Raw genomic sequence first — 16,202 nt, 5'->3', positions numbered from 1 at the left:
ATTTTAGAGTTTGCAAATTATAACGGGTTTTATTCATATTCATTTAATTGCTAATTTCCATCTACGTGATAAATGCAAAACGGACAATAGAAAATGTTACGATTGGACAGCTCTCATTGTGCAATACTATCAATATTTTTTAGCTCAATTCGTTTAAATAATAATTCTGTTACATCGTTTAATTCCATAAATGTATGCTCTAATATTGAGTTGCGTTTGAAGTGAAGTCGCATTTATTTTCAGTCTACTTGAATGGTAAAATAATAAGAAATATTTATATTTTTGCATCCGACACACATCGAACACCTGAAATATAATGGTACAACTATATTCTATTACTAAAGATGTGGATATGAATCTCTTATGCTGCTTTCTTTACTAGAAGATCAACAAGAAAAATTCCATAGTGGTCAGTATAACATAAACAATGTAGTTTAATTGAAACAAATAAAAGCTTTAATAATAACCGTATTATTAGCACTAAATACATAAACAATAATTACTTTTTCACATCCTGATCTGAGAGTGAATAATTTTTGGAAAATAATATTGCTCTAACTTTCGAACTGTTTGGCTTGATTTGATCGAATTCTGATTGGTTTGAGCGATTTGAGTTTGAAGGGTTTTTGAGCCCTATTTGTTTTCTGTTACTTAGTGTATTGGTAAAATTTAAGCATCTCAGATAAATTTTCCACAGGTTGACAAATAAAAAATGTAAAATTTCGGAAAGGTCGTTTTGCTCCTGGTTGGACAGAAAAAGGTTTTTTTGGATCTCAACACCAAATAGCGCGTAATGGTTTTAAATTTTTGCTGAAGTTTTGAATCTCTTCTATTTATAGTGTGGTCTCGAAAATTCAATTTTTTGGTCTTGCAGCGATAATTTTTCATGGTCCGAATTTCACGATTCTGCGCTCCTGTTGAAGCAAAAATTTACGAAAATTTGATTTTATTATTTTTATATTCCACCCTGCATGGGTTGCATAAAATTACTAAAATCAGAATTGCTCTCGAAACCTGTGATTCAACTAAGTAAAGTTTACTTTCAAATATTTTGTTCATTCATGCCACATGTATCTTGAATTTTTTTCTAAAGTTAACTGCGAAGTTTTAGCTTCAATATGGGCCCTAGATTTTGATAATTAATTCAGAATTAATATATCACTTCAATCTTTTAAGATCTCTATGTACATAGACGAAAGGACCGCAAAACTCAACAACTCTGCTCGAGATACGAGGCCAATCGTAATGGCTCTGGTATTGAAATAAAAAACAAAGTTTTTTATCCCACTGAGAACAACTTTTACCAATTTTGAACTGTTTCATTTGCCACCCTGTAGAAAATTTATCTGAAGCGGTAATTTTGTTGCCAAAATACACACTAACCGCACAATAATTACACTAAATAACTTGAAGCAGAAATAGAATTGCTCACAGCAGTCAGAATTTATCCAGTCCCAATATTAGTCAAAATTTGTCAGTGCAACGTTGATTTTGTTGAGCAAAAAGTGGATTTTTGTGCTATAAAGATACTATAACGTAATACTACAATAATATTTTTACCATAATGAAAAATAATATCAAGAAAAGTCGTAATGATATGACGCAAAAATCGTAAAAAACTCAAATCCGTCTTAACATTACTTTAGATGATTAAAGGGAACAAATATTTACTTTACCTAATAAAAATTGTAATTTATTGAAATGAAAGTACAGAATGTGGAACTCCAATATTACATATACCTTCGCCAAACTTTTACAGTTGTACCTTTAGATTCTGCAAGTCCGGAGATTCTGTGAAATGAACATGGCTATTCAATTCAACTATTCAATTGTTCAATTCTCCATCCCAACGTCAAGTTTATGAAACATATCGAATGATAGAAGAATTATCAATTATTGGTTCTAAAGCAGACCAGCCGAATTATGTTTAAGTTTTGTGAATTTTCCGCTAACTGGAAATTATACACAAAAACGTTTGAATTAAAAAACAAATAATTTTATCAAAAGCTAACAGTCAAGTATAATTCAACATAAGTTTGAATTATATAAAAGCAATAGCAATTATAAACTTTATTATTAACTTAGTCAACGATTTGGATGTAAAATAAAGTGCTCGTTTAAAAAATTCTAGGCAAAATAAGCATTGAAGGCTTTTTATACTTTCATTTAAAGCCAAGTAGTTTCATAACATCTGGTAATGAAAAACTCAGATGCTTAAAGTTGTTCCGCAAAGAGTGACTCGTGCATAAATTTTACAACGGAAATGAATAGAGCTTAATTAAGTCGAGTTTTCGAGTTCTCTACCTTTAATACACAGTAGTGAAGAAAAAAATATGTACAGACATCAATGCAGAACAAAAAGCTATAAATTGAAATTAAACATACATTAATCGTTGTCTGTTAAAACTGTTCAATATATTCTAAGCATAAACAAGCTTTATTGGTCAAGTGGACCCATCAGCTCAAATATTACTATGGATTTTAATAAAACTTATTGTGTATTTGTTACTAAATAAAACTCATGTTGTGATGAGCCAATAGTGTGATTTGGCACAAGTGGGTTCAATTGATGTATCAACACAATTCTTGAGTGTCTTGGTAATTTTCCTTTCTTTGTTTATTTATTAATCATTTTACGAGCTTATCGTGTTTTAGCTACTTTTTGATTTGACATAAGATAAAATTTTTGTTTACTGGCAATTTGTTACTGTTAAACTGTATAAAAGGACCAGCTTTCATTAACCGAAAAAATGTACTGATTCCAAAGACCAAATTAATGCTTTTAGTAGCTGTGAGATACTCAAAAATTTACCAGCTTCCTAACATTTTAGTCACAGAATAAAAAAATGCGTTTTATTTAAGAAAAAATATAGAGCGAGTTTGATTACAAATGATAGTAACGATTTTGCGATGTTACTAAAACATCTTTATTGGAGAACTTTAATCATAATCAGCAGAGGCAACAGATTTGTTTTTCAAGAAAAGTTAAGTCAGATTGTTGTTAGACAAATAATGCATTTCTCTACTCTTTTGGTCATGTGTTTGCCGGATACTCTATTTCTGTATACCTTTTCTGAGATAAAATGAAATAAGTAATGCATTGAATCTCAGAGAGAAACTTTGTTTCTCTTCTTTTCAAGTTTAGAAACAATTAATTATTTATTCAAACGGGTTCTTTCTCTTTCAGAAACTTGTAGATAATTTGAAAAATATTAACTACAGCACATCAAGAATGTAACTAATTCTTGATTGATGAGCTATTAACTAATTATGAGACTAATTCTTGATTGATAACAGATTGAATTGCACATACACTTTCAGTGAATGTTTTGAGATTTCTATACGTATATGCAAAAAATGTTACAAACAACTCCTCCTTTTGTAACTAAGCTGAACTTTAATTAATTTATGTTTGTACTTTGCACGTTTGGTGTTTCTTTAATGTGAGTTTAAGCTCAACATTCTGGGCATTTATTACTCTATTCAGCTCATACTGAATGAGACTTCCCTGCCAAGAATATTTTCTTAATTTGTTAAGTATCTGATCTGTAAAGCTACATCAAATGAGGCTGTTACTTACCTCGAACAAAAAACAAAAAAACGGATATTGAAAGTGTTAAATTTAAATATTTTTTTTATATGAAGGTAAAATTTTTTTAAATAACGCAAGTTGGATGGACATGGTTTTGTTAAAAAAAATATATAATTAACCTGCAGAAATCGTAGTTTTGGTTTCAACCAAAATTAGATTCGATTATTAAGCCTGATGAGTTTCTCGGGTTTTTACGTCGTCGTGAATTAGAATGTCCGGAAGGGATAAAAAATTGAAGAAATGGCCGCAAAGGCCATTTTTTATCACTGTGTTATTGATACTGAAAACTGATGCTTTAAGAAGCGCATAGTCTCTGCTCATTCTGACAAAGTCTCGACATTTTTGCCTACATAATTAGTAAGCACTTTAATAAACAGAAATTATCATAATTACCGAATACATGTTTAGTTTACATATTCAAAAATTTCATTGATTTTTTAACAATTTGCGCCAGGCCAACACTGCGTTTTCAATTTCTCTATCTGCCTCTACAACGAGCGCTGAAACTAGCTCTCTCTCTCCCCCACTTTGGGCAAATTTTGATTAGCACATTGGTCCCCTCTAAAAAGGGTTCCACGCGAAAGAAATTTTTCTTCTTTGGCCGGTCGTTTCCACCAATGACCTGGCCCGCTCAAGAGAGACCGATTCAAAAAGTCTGTGCATTGTTGGTGGATGCAAAAGAGACATAGACATCGTGGTGCGATTCAAAAGTTGCCAAATTCCGCATCTTATGCATGAGCTATTTTAAAGGTCAAAACACTCTTATTGCAGACATACCACTTAGGCTTCGTGTGGGCTGCTAATTTGGAGGTTTGCCGTATTTTTAAGCAACAAGGTGATGGCTTGATGGATCAGGTTCTAATCAGCTTATTAGAACCTGAAATTTACCTGATGGAATGCATCAAAGATGTTCGAGATGTTTCGATCACTAATTGTTCATTGAATAGTTGATAACATGAATTCAATGAGTAATTTGTGATATTCATTAATATATGACCTTTGATAGGATGCACTACGTATGTTGAGTCAACGCCCATTTCATTCTTCTTATTAATCAACGTTTTATTATATTATATTTATACCCAACCACACTTTGCGGAAGCGTTATATATAAATTAGGAATAATGTTAACAAAAACTCAAGAAGTTAGTTGAACAGTAATTTTAAACCACTGCAAACTCGGTGAAAAGATGATGAGTTCTTAACTTACAAGTTAGAAGCAGAAATATGAAAAAGTACAAAATGGTCAAAAGTTAAACAAGTTATAAGTCGAAAACTATTGAAAATTTAAGTTAAGAACCAAATATGAAAATGAATAAAACTGTCAATTGTCGACTCATAGTCATATCTAGAGAGCGAATGAAACTATGTGACCATTTAATTGAATCCGTTAGAAAGATCATTTTGCAAACTATTTTTCACAAATTAATTAGGCTTGAAAACAATTTCCTTTTTTACAGAGCTCTAACAAAAAGTTCGAATATTTTGTATTGAAAATACCAAAATATTTTTTAGAAAACTACTAAGTGTGGAAAAGGAAATGCAACTAATTTTGCCATAAAAACACTTTTCTGCAAGATTATAGCTTGATTATGGACAAACACCTGTGGATTTTAAAATCAGCTTGCCCAAGATGAGCCCCCCTCTTAGTTGTATAAATTGTTTTGAGTATTTTTTTATTATTTTTATTTTTTTCACAAGACCAGAACTGGTTTTTTGATTGCTATCTAATTTGGTCTTCATGTAACCTTTCATATGAATTCACTGATAAATCGGGGAATCGCTTTTATCAGAGCTTCAACACACAAGCGCCTTAAGCCAGGCCAAAATTGGTTAGTATGGATAGATTACAACTGATAACAGTACAACTATTTTATTTTTTTTGCCCCAAAGTATAATTGAGATTAAAGGTGAAGAGTGAATCAATAAGAAAATAACATTTGTAGAAAAATATCACAAAAAATCATAAAAAATGCTCGAACTTCTATCCAATAGCGTTGATGTTGAACTTCATTGATAAACAAACTCCTTGTAAACTTTTCAAACCTTTATCTTGAACAGTTTGCTTCAAAAATGTATGGTCTTTTTCTTTAAATAAATAATTTTCTCACTTTCCCAATTGCAAGTTGAAAACCAATATTCTTATTTCTCATTAAAAAAAAACAATTCGCGAAAGCAGTAAGGTTAGTAAAAGTGAAATAATTTATCCATTCAATATTTGTAAATTGATTAGAAAATATAACTGTTTGAGCATTCTTTAATTAACTAGAAGCTCATGTAATTAAGAACTTTTATTTATATGTTTTACTCAAGAGCTCCTAAAGTTCACAAAGTTATAAATAAAACTATGAAAATGAACAAAACTTTTGAGACGAGATTCTCAAGAAAAATTAGTTGAAACCATGAATCCGTCTCAACCATAACACATTATTGAACTTAAACGTATTATAATCAAACTTTATACAATATTTAGCTCTCACCGCATTAATAACGTTCCATTTTATCACATTTGTAATAACATCTGATATTTTACGGAAAAAAATTACTGTCTCAAAATGTGGAAAGAGATGTAGATCTGTTGTAAAAACATTGCATATAATCTTAATGGTGTCTCAATAAGTAAACATAAAAACTTCGTTTTTTATACTAAATAAGTATAATACTTTGAAAGTGATATCCTTATGCGATTTTGAGTGGGAATATTTTTGATCTGGAGCGAACGGGACACAAATAGATTGAAAGAAGAACTTGAAATGAGTGGAATTCATTGATGGACTTTCTAAAAGTCATTTCAAACCGCCTCAACACGAAAAAGACGTTAACAAACTAACTGAAACAAATAAATAAAAATCACCAATAAAACGTTTAAAATCATTAGTTCCTATCATGATTTTCACCGCGCTTATAATCACAAATGCCTTTACATTATGCAATATGTAATGAAAATTTAATATACTAATAAATTATTATGGAAATATTAAAACATAAACATAATATCTTTATTTTTTATACTAATAAAATATACTGTCAGAAATAACTGATTTTTTTTGCTCACGTGTTTTATGTTCAGTAGGTGACATGTTTTCGAGAAGCAACATTTCGCTTTGTTATTGATTCAGTTTATACAGTCTGCCATTTTATACAAGATTTTGCAAAATTCAAAAAGATAATTGTAGCACATTACTGATTTTATTTGTAATGCATTCGTATAAAAATGTATGTTAGAAAAAAAAGACAGCAACTCGATAATATTAATGATAGTGTTATTTATGAACAAGTTAACAACTTATAGAATCTTTTAGAACTATAAAAATATAAGAACACATAATATTATATGATTCTTGATAAAATCTGCATGAAAATTTGCAACTCTTCGGATAGGTAGGTAATGAAGAGCCTACAAGTTAAATCTAGAGGATGTAGATGGAAATTGTAGTAGTTTTCAAAATGATTTTAATAACTAACAAAAAAGTTGTAATAAACTTGTTTGAAGTTATTTGTCCTTGATTTTTCTATCAGTTGCCAAAAGTACCTAACTTGTAATACATAGTACTGAGTGAATTGTTTTAAAAATGAAATCTACTTAAGATTTCAAGTTTTATTCGGGTAGAGATTCAATAGTAATACTAATTGATCTTTGAATTTAAAAACTTAATGCTTTCTCAAAATTTTTGGAATTAAATGCAGATAATTGCAAAGTTCTAGTAAATTAGATTGGAATATGATTATACAAAGCAACTGTTTAATAAATCTCGGCATTTTTCATACGAAATTTCAATAGCAAAGCGATAATACTAATTACGATAAGTTTTGTAAGCTACGATAATTAATGTGATATAAAGAAGATATACAACTATATTGCATCATTTTGACGTAGCGTACGTTTGAATAGCTGGTATAGTAGTGCGTAGCAATACTCGTAGAACTATTATTTTATCGCATTCATTTTTTAAAATTTTAGGTCTTTCTAAAATCGCGTTTAATAAGTAACTGCTTTTAGTCCGACCTTTAACACCAAATTTCACATTTAATCCTGTTTAATATGATTTTATATAAGATGTAAAATAGTATTCAGGCCCAAAGTATTCATATCAGATTTTTAAGCGTCTCCTGAATCATCGGCTTTTATTTTTACGTTTTTTCCTTCAGTAGTTCCCATTCCGGTCATTTATATTTTTCCATAATTTATGTCGCAAACTTGACACTTTTCATCGCTAATTGCAGTCATGCCACTAAATAAATAGCTCAATGATAGAAACATGCCACGTATTTGTCCATTTTAATTTTCCGCGTTCCCTTAGCTCTACCAGCTTTGATCCTGAAACTACTTGAAACATTCCATTTATCGTTTTAAAGCTTTCCCACATACATGTTTGACTTTGCACTTTTCATTAAATTCAAATAAAGTCGCAGGTAAATGGGATAAATAATTTTTTATCCAGGCTGGACTAAAGTCCTTAGGGACTCGCGAATGACGCTCCCCTATAAAGTTCTTTCGACGAGCGAATATTTTAAAATGTAGTTCCTTCTCACTGAGCTCTCTAGCTTTATTGATTTTGTGTAACTAAGACATTCTTCCCTACAAAATTTAAGTTTTAAAACTAAGCACCGCGCGCTAGCTGGCCCGGGAAATGCAAAGAAAATGAGGGAAAAGTGCGTAGCAACAGGGCCGGATTTCAATCTACATTTATTTAGTAAATATCGAGTTTCGTCGTTCGACTTATCTGATAATTAATCTTATTAATCGTTTGATTTTTTGGCGCTTCGTTTCTGATCCGATTTTGTCACGTTATGAGCCCTTATGGGCATAGCAACCACTTGAAAACGAAGTTAAAATCGCAAAATTAACACAAGCAAGTTTAATATCAAACAACATAAGGTTTGGTTTAAGTGCCTTGTTAAAAATTGTAACATGCGTTAAATTTTTAATTGAAAATGGTAAAGTTAAGTACAGCATATTTTGGAAAAATTTAAACACAATAGGAAATCAATTTTAATCGATCAATATTTTTTTTTTTGGATTTGCGATCAACTTATATATCCACTATGACATTTCAGATGTAATGATGATTGTATACAATAAGATATGCTTTTTGTCCGGAATTTTCTGACTTTGAATTAGGAAATTATTGAAACTCCAAAACGTTTTATGGGCTTTAAAGCTGTTACCAAAAACTATTTTATCCTATCGTTTCGCAAGTCTGAGTAGCTTGCATCTTCAGAGGTGACTGGTGCGTCGAAACTACCAGAAAAGAAAACTTTTTGCACTTTGGCCTCAAATTTGAAAAACTCACCATTTTTAAATGGCTTTGTTTAAATCTTTAATTAGATTTTAACAATTTCGCTGGCGTAGTTTAAAAAAATTGATTTTAAACTTTTGGTTTGCATGTTTATGAATACGCCGTCCCTGTGTAATTTGGAAGGGGAAGGGGGAGAGTTTCGACGTGCCCTTGGGTTTTTCACTTTCATTAGGGAGATTCGGGCGGAGTTTTATGAAATTTGCGTAAAGGAAAGTTTTATTATCCCGGATAAAACATCTGGTTTTCGAGCGTCGCTTGATATTCAGGGGACACTATCTTAGAAGCATCAAATTTTCTGGCATGAAGTTGAAACTTTAAGACACACTCATTTACTTGATTGTGATATAAAATACATCACTGTAAATTAAATCGTATTGACGTGATGAAACGATTCCTGTTCAGTCTCAGATGAAATTTAAATTTAAAGGCATTAATATCAATATAGCTAGAACATCCAAGCGAAGCACACTACTTTATTTTATTAGTAGTAGACAGTAGACTACTAATATTTTAAATGCCTAGAACATCACGAAATTTAAATAACGACAATAAAAAAATTATATCTAACCTACAAAGCGGTGTTCTTTTTTGGATTCTATTTGTGCTTACACGGCTCTCTCCCTATGTAAATTTGCAAGCTCTTGCATGGCGCTTTAAGTGCAAACTCATATGATGAACGATTGCTAAAAGCCATTTGCAATGAAAAATATCATCCAAAGCTATATCTTTTCAGTTTATAATTTTATACTCAATTAGTAGACCAAATTCCAGTTTTAATGTGCTCTTCTAATCAGCGTTCTCTGACATGGTTTCTCGTCAATGCTTTATTATATTTATAATTTTATCGGACTAGTCTCTTCGGAGTCTACCGACCAACCTTTCTGGGTCATTAAAAAAATAATATCTAAATAGATTGCAATGCAATTATTATAGTATATGATCAGCCTCAAACAGAAAAATAACACTTTTAATCTTTAGAGGTCACGAGGACATCTCTAAGATGTGCGCAATTAAAAAAAATCTTAGTCTCAGTGCACTGGAAAAATATGATTCTGTGCATAAACAATATAAACACATTTTAGGATGTTTACAGGTTCTAAAAACATTACATTTGCGTTCATTATATTTTCACAGATCGGATTAATTTCGCTTTTATGTCTTTAGGTTTTAGCTAGTGATGCTTAAGCATCTGAATCATCCAGGAATCTAAATCCATTTCGTCCACATTGGAGTACGAGTATCACATTATAATAAAAAGGACAATTTGAGATAAATTCAACACACATCAAAAAATATTTCGGAAAACCCTCTATTTAGTATGCTTCAGATTATCCATCATTAAACAATTTGAGATACGGTTATATTACAACAAAAACATTTTTGCAATTTAATTAGCAGAATGATATTTTATTGATAAGAAATTAAACATTGCTCTTAGTTGATATCAAGTCGAGTTGTTTCAAAAGCACAATAGTTTGAAGGTTATCTGAGGCGAAATAGACGAGTAACATCCACAGCCTCCTGGCAAATGAAAAATATGTGGTTTTTGCTTCATTTTGTCACGTAATCATACAATTTAATTGATGTTACAGTTTGGGTGCTTACGATTAATCAATAGATGTTTTACGTTGAGTAATTGGAGTCACTTTAATTGGTCACGTATTTAGGCAGGCCCAAAGCATTTCCAGACAAATGTTGACTGAATTGATTCATGGGACTTTAATTTAATATTGGTTAATATTCGGCCGTTTCTAAATAATTTAAATATACGTTGATGCTTAGTTTTGTTGGTTGGTTAATGAGTCCAACAGTTTTTTAAGATGATAGAGAAACGATAGCCTGTGATTGGCTTGTTGATATATTAACTGTGTTACTTGTATTAACACATTTTTGTTAAGAATTTCAAGTTATTATTCGTACTTCTTTCAAACATATTTTTTGCAAAATTACGGTCTGCAGCTAATCTTTCCGTCTATATTCTCCCCATATTCTCAACAGTGTTAATTAAAGGTATCTGGTCAAACTCAAAGGAATCAATTTGCCTACAGTAATCACATTTTCTGTTAAGCATTTCGTAGTTTTGGACGAATTTATTCGAGCATTTTAAAGCAACATTTTTGGTAAAATCCACGTTGAAAAATACAGGGGAATAAATTATTTGAACAAGAAAAATCAAGTGAAAATTAGCGATGCCTTTAAGTTACGGTCATACATCTAATTAACACTTTGTATGATTGTTTTCAATATATGATTTGAGTTAATATGTGGTATATCTTATTCACAGATAATCTGTGTCGGATTTCTCGCCATTTAAGAACTAAAACAGAAAACTTAAAAATTTACTTTTTAACATTATACATATTATGTTCCAATTTTTTTTCAAATTCCACTTTAACAAACTTGCAAACATTTTTCCAATTTAGGATTTATTTGTAATTCGCTCATCTCTATTTTTGTGTTTGAGAACATGACCATTAAATACGTTGCAGCGGCCAACGGAAGAGGTTTCTTTAGTAGAAAAAAATTTCCGAAATATTTTCAGGACCTATTTATTTTATTTTTAAGAAAAAAATGGGCTTTTAAAAATGTTCAATTACTTCCTAATCAAACTTCATAGTTTTACAGAGGTGCAATCTTATCATTGTAGCAAGAAAAAAATGTAAAATCAAACTTATTTGACAGATTTTAAGCATTCTTCTCGAAGTGCCAGGATGGGTCAAGTGACTGTAACAAATTAAAATATAATTTTTCTGCAAAACAATGTGTGTGTTCAGTGCCATTGTAAATTCTTATGTGTTGAGTACTTTCCATTAAATTCTAGGGTACAAAACTAACAACAAGGTAGCCAAAGTCACCAAAAACAATTTTCGCAGCGTGCATTCAAAAGCTGTAGGGACTGATCTTTTTTCTCCCAGGATTTGAATCTAAGTACTTAAATTTTGTGCTGAAAGTACTTTGAGATCAAATAGAGCTTGATAATTTATTAGATAGACAGGGTGTTAATATAGCGTAGCAAGTTTCTATGAAAAAAAAATGTACAGATCTTTCCTACAAAGGTTCTCTTCTTCTCGCGGCCAGGCAAGATCTGTAGATCCGTATACAAAACTGTACCTACATTTTCCAGGACACCCTGTAGCAACAACGCTAAAAAGGGGGCCATCGCGGTGCATTTTGCATTTTCAAACAGTATTTAGAAAATTTAGGAAAATTAGATCATCTATAGTGCACTTCTAAGAAGTAAAACATTGAGCTTGATATAACTCTGGAAGCACTCTCTATATTCACAGAATTTAAAAAGAAAGCAGCTTAAATAGTGATGCAAATGGACACGGCCGGATTAAGTGCTTTTGTATAAAAATGATTTAAAGCTACAAGCTTCTCATTAACATCACATTCTTCAATAAGCAAACTTTTAACTTTCCAAAAACAAGAAGGGCAATTTTTTGTACAAACAAAAAAATCCATCTAATTTCTTTTGAACTGTTACTTTCAGATTTTTCAAATGAACCAATATATTTATTGACAAACTAGCAGGTGTTAAATTATAAAAAGATTATTAAATACATACACACACACACACACACGTGTCAAGAAGGCGGTTACAGGCAGCCTACCTATTAAAACTTTCTTCGCAGCTGCCTATGCTCAGGTGAGAGAAAAATGTGTTTAAATTTTCTTGAAATATATAATTGAGTTACAAAGTACAAAAAAGACTGCCACTTTAACCAAACCTGTTACTTCAGCTTGAGCTGTAATTTCCGAGTTAAGTAATTTAATAATTCAACAGCTTTATTATTTTTAATTTAAACAGTATAATAGAAACACTTAAGTGTTGATGAAAGTGCGTATGAAACTTTGTCGACAACTGAGAGCAAACTGGCATTTCGACTGTATTTTTGTATACAAAATGTGGCATCACATTTATGTTATAATTTTTTCCCCAACACATTTCATTTATAATAATTAAAACAATATTATGTATTATTAATCATTAATCATTAATTTATTATTACAATTTATTGTACAAATCCTCACCCGTCAGCCTCGTGATTGTATATAATGTGGTCATTTGAAAATGGTTTGAAATCACCTCAAATTGAATCGTTCTTTATCGTACTTTTGGGGGCAGCTATATAACTCGTTTTCAATATAATTTAAGACTTGTTTAAGTTCTGATATATATGAGAATATTTCAAAGAAATGTTTCCTGAGCGTCGGAATGGTAGAAAGGCTGCCGCTATAAAATATTACCTTTCAACATAAATTAAACTTGATTTATTTTAACAGATTCCAAATTTTAGAGTACTAAAATGTGTAGGTGTATAATTTAACGGAAAACTAGACAAATCCGTGATTATCTTATGGGCACCACTTTGGAACAATTCAATGTTTGATATTTTTGAAGCGGGCCGTTTGAAGAAAAATATCGGATATTTATATGCAGCCCTTAAAAATAAAACTGTCGAGTTTAAGCGATTTTCAGCGACGGATGGTTTTGAAACCAGTGGGAATATTTCATATGTATTGGCCACTCACTGTATACCTAAGACGGTAATTAAGCAACAACTGTAGCTACTAATATTGACTTTCCAAGCGGTCTTCATATTTTCTTGATTGTCTATGTTCGTAATTTTGATAAGAAATTTATGAACAATAACATCTCAAATTGGCTCAGTTAGACACAATTTAGTTTTAAAATATTTTAAAACTTCCTTGACGTCTTTGATGTAAAAGCTGTTGAGTCTAATCTAACCATTTTCATTGCGCTTAAAAAACTATAATAAAATTAATATTCAATTGAAACCTTCTCCAACATTCCCATTTATAATTATTGAAATTCTCATGACATTATTACGCATTTGAATGTAGGTATATAGTCGTACCAAGGTCGTAAAACTTCAAGCACTATTCAAAGCAATTCTAGGACATTTTTTGAATTATTGATAAAAATTTCCGTTTAGTGGCTAATAATTCTAAAAGCTCCTGTTCATTTACTCACCCTAAATTTTTCTTTTATGGCTTATATTAAAACCCACACCTTACCAGCCTCATTTTACAACGCCGATAAATATGTTTATCACCACTATGTGCTATTTAAATGTCTATTCGGCTGAACACCACGCTACATACTAAAATACAAATTCTAGACAATTTTTTTGTGACGAATTTTGCCGTAGATTAGGCAAGTGCAAATATACGCCTAAATGCTATGAAAATCTTAACTACTGATAACATCTGGAGAAGTATCAGAACGCTGGCACTGGCTGCTTGGATTTCGGGTCCGTGTTGTCGTAGGTTCAGAATCATACTTTGTTTATATTTGAACTTTTGTTAAACAATAATTTATCTTGCTTGTTATATGGTTGGTGTAGGTTATCTCGTATTTTCCAATATTATAGCCAAAACTGTTTCACGACTTTTAATTGCTTGATTGTTGTTGATCTTGGCTTCATTGCTTTAAACGCACATTGCTGGTTTTGAAAATTTTAATCAGTTAAGTCGAGGTTTCCGTGCATTCGCAATTGTCTGAAGAAGAAACTAAAATTTGCTGATTTATTATGGATTTACTAATCCTGTGGCATAAATAATTTTTGATTCAAGCTGCAGTCATTCTCCTAGAGGTGTGGTTTGGAGGTATTTAAGGAGTAAAAACGCTTCAACTCAAAATTGAGAAATTGCGTAAAACTAACCAGAAATTAGGCTACAATGGATTTGATCACATCTGGAAATGACAATTTTCTCGTTAAAATTACGTAAAAATCTGTTGTTGAATCGTAAATCAATAATAAAAATGAGACCGGAATAACTAAAAGCCAAATGTAAAACGTGAATAACTTATTTAGCTTTACTTTTAACTTTAATAATTGAACTACTATCAGTTGAAAACATATCAAAGCTTCACAATTCAGTTTTTAATTGAACGGTCCAAAGAAGAAAATGCTCTCCTTCTATGAGATTTATCACGAAACTTCACACTTGTATCACAGACTTGTCTAATTTCACTTCTAATCATTAGTTCACAACATAAACTTTTATGGTTTACCAGAATGTTTGAATCTGATATCGCAGCTTGATGTTAAAATAACATTGAAAAACTGTGGAGAAATAGCTTGTGCAAACAACTACTTCATGCAGATTTCTTTCCAAAGGTTGAAATGAAGGAAAAGTTGCTCAAACATTTCAATTGTTTTCCTTTGCTGGGTCTGATGCTTGTTTCTATAAAAGTCAACACAATGACTATCTTTGTTCGCTTTTAATTTCTCAGAAACATCAATTTGCTAGTAATATATAACCATTCGTAGATTTGAGGAGTTTCTCATGCAAAAGATTGGATCTATTGATGTTCTCCACAAGCGGTAAACTTTTTGTGTGTCCGACATCCGAATTTTTTCAAATAGGAATTTTGTTCATGATCAAGCAAGATTTGTTTTGTCTGACTGTACTTATAGTTGGCTAAATCACCCTTGAACTAATGTACAATAGCAAAGTTAAACGTATGACTCTAATTTCGAAGCACTTTGTATATACTATACAAATTACATAAAAATTGGAAAAATTAAGTGTATGTCTAATCGTGTGTTGTGGAATTGTCTGGCCACACGGAACCTTTGATAACTTCATACAAAACTAGAACACAAATTTATAAAACAATGGTGGCGAAAGGTACAAAAGAAAAAAAGCACCAAAGTTCACAAAAGAAGCTACGGCCTATTGAATGAGAGCCCATGGCATGCTTTTATCCGGATGATTGAACTTAAAGGCGCACATTACGGCTAACGTGGCAATTCTGAAACTAAATTTATAATCACAATTTGAAAATGTAATCATCAGCTTATCATTTCGGGAGTGGAAGTACGAAATGAGTCCTAGCTTTTTATGAGCTAAAGTTGTGATGTTATTCTGCTATATAAAGGAAACTCTCGGCTTGGGTATTTGACTAAAAACGTGCTCTTAATCTATTTCGTTTTAACGTTCAATGCTGAAAAAATTATACTTTGTACAAATTACACAAATATATGTCACATTGTTGTTAATTTTAATCATAATAGATTATTAAACCAAAATGGAATGGTGCTAATTTTTGCATTAAATAATTTATATTATTAACTAATTAATAAAATTATATATGGAAGACTGACATTGCGATTTGAGATAAAGATTGGTGAAAGAGTTTTAAGTAGCGTTCGAAATTTATCCCTGGTTTTAAGAAATGCATTGCTTGAAAGCGTTTAAGATAAGAGGATCATTTAAGAGAGAATATGATTTATATCGAATTGAAACCACATAACATATTATAGAAAACACAAAAC

At 31.0% G+C, this 16,202-nt stretch overlaps 2 protein-coding genes across 2 annotated transcripts in view; one reads left to right on the top strand and one right to left on the bottom strand.

Annotated features, from left to right (window-relative positions):
• LOC109536792 (broad-complex core protein) overlaps positions 1 to 14,101 on the bottom strand; it is an 81,187-nt gene extending 67,086 nt beyond the window's left edge. The window contains exon 1 of the mRNA XM_048664002.1: positions 13,892 to 14,101. The gene's annotated coding sequence lies outside the window, so the exon portion shown is untranslated. The remainder of the gene's footprint in view (positions 1 to 13,891) is intronic.
• Positions 1 to 16,202, top strand: part of LOC109546301 — a 520,465-nt gene that overhangs the window by 172,557 nt on the left and 331,706 nt on the right. The gene's annotated exons all lie outside the window — the stretch shown is intronic.

This window comes from Dendroctonus ponderosae, unplaced genomic scaffold (genome assembly GCF_020466585.1).
Source record: "Dendroctonus ponderosae isolate FM_Combo_2020 unplaced genomic scaffold, Dpon_F_20191213v2 Dpon_F_20191213_2, whole genome shotgun sequence".
NCBI classification, from domain to species: Eukaryota; Metazoa; Arthropoda; class Insecta; order Coleoptera; family Curculionidae; genus Dendroctonus; species Dendroctonus ponderosae.
The sequence above is the reverse complement of the archived record's forward strand: the minus strand, read 5'-3'. Positions and strand labels throughout refer to the sequence as shown.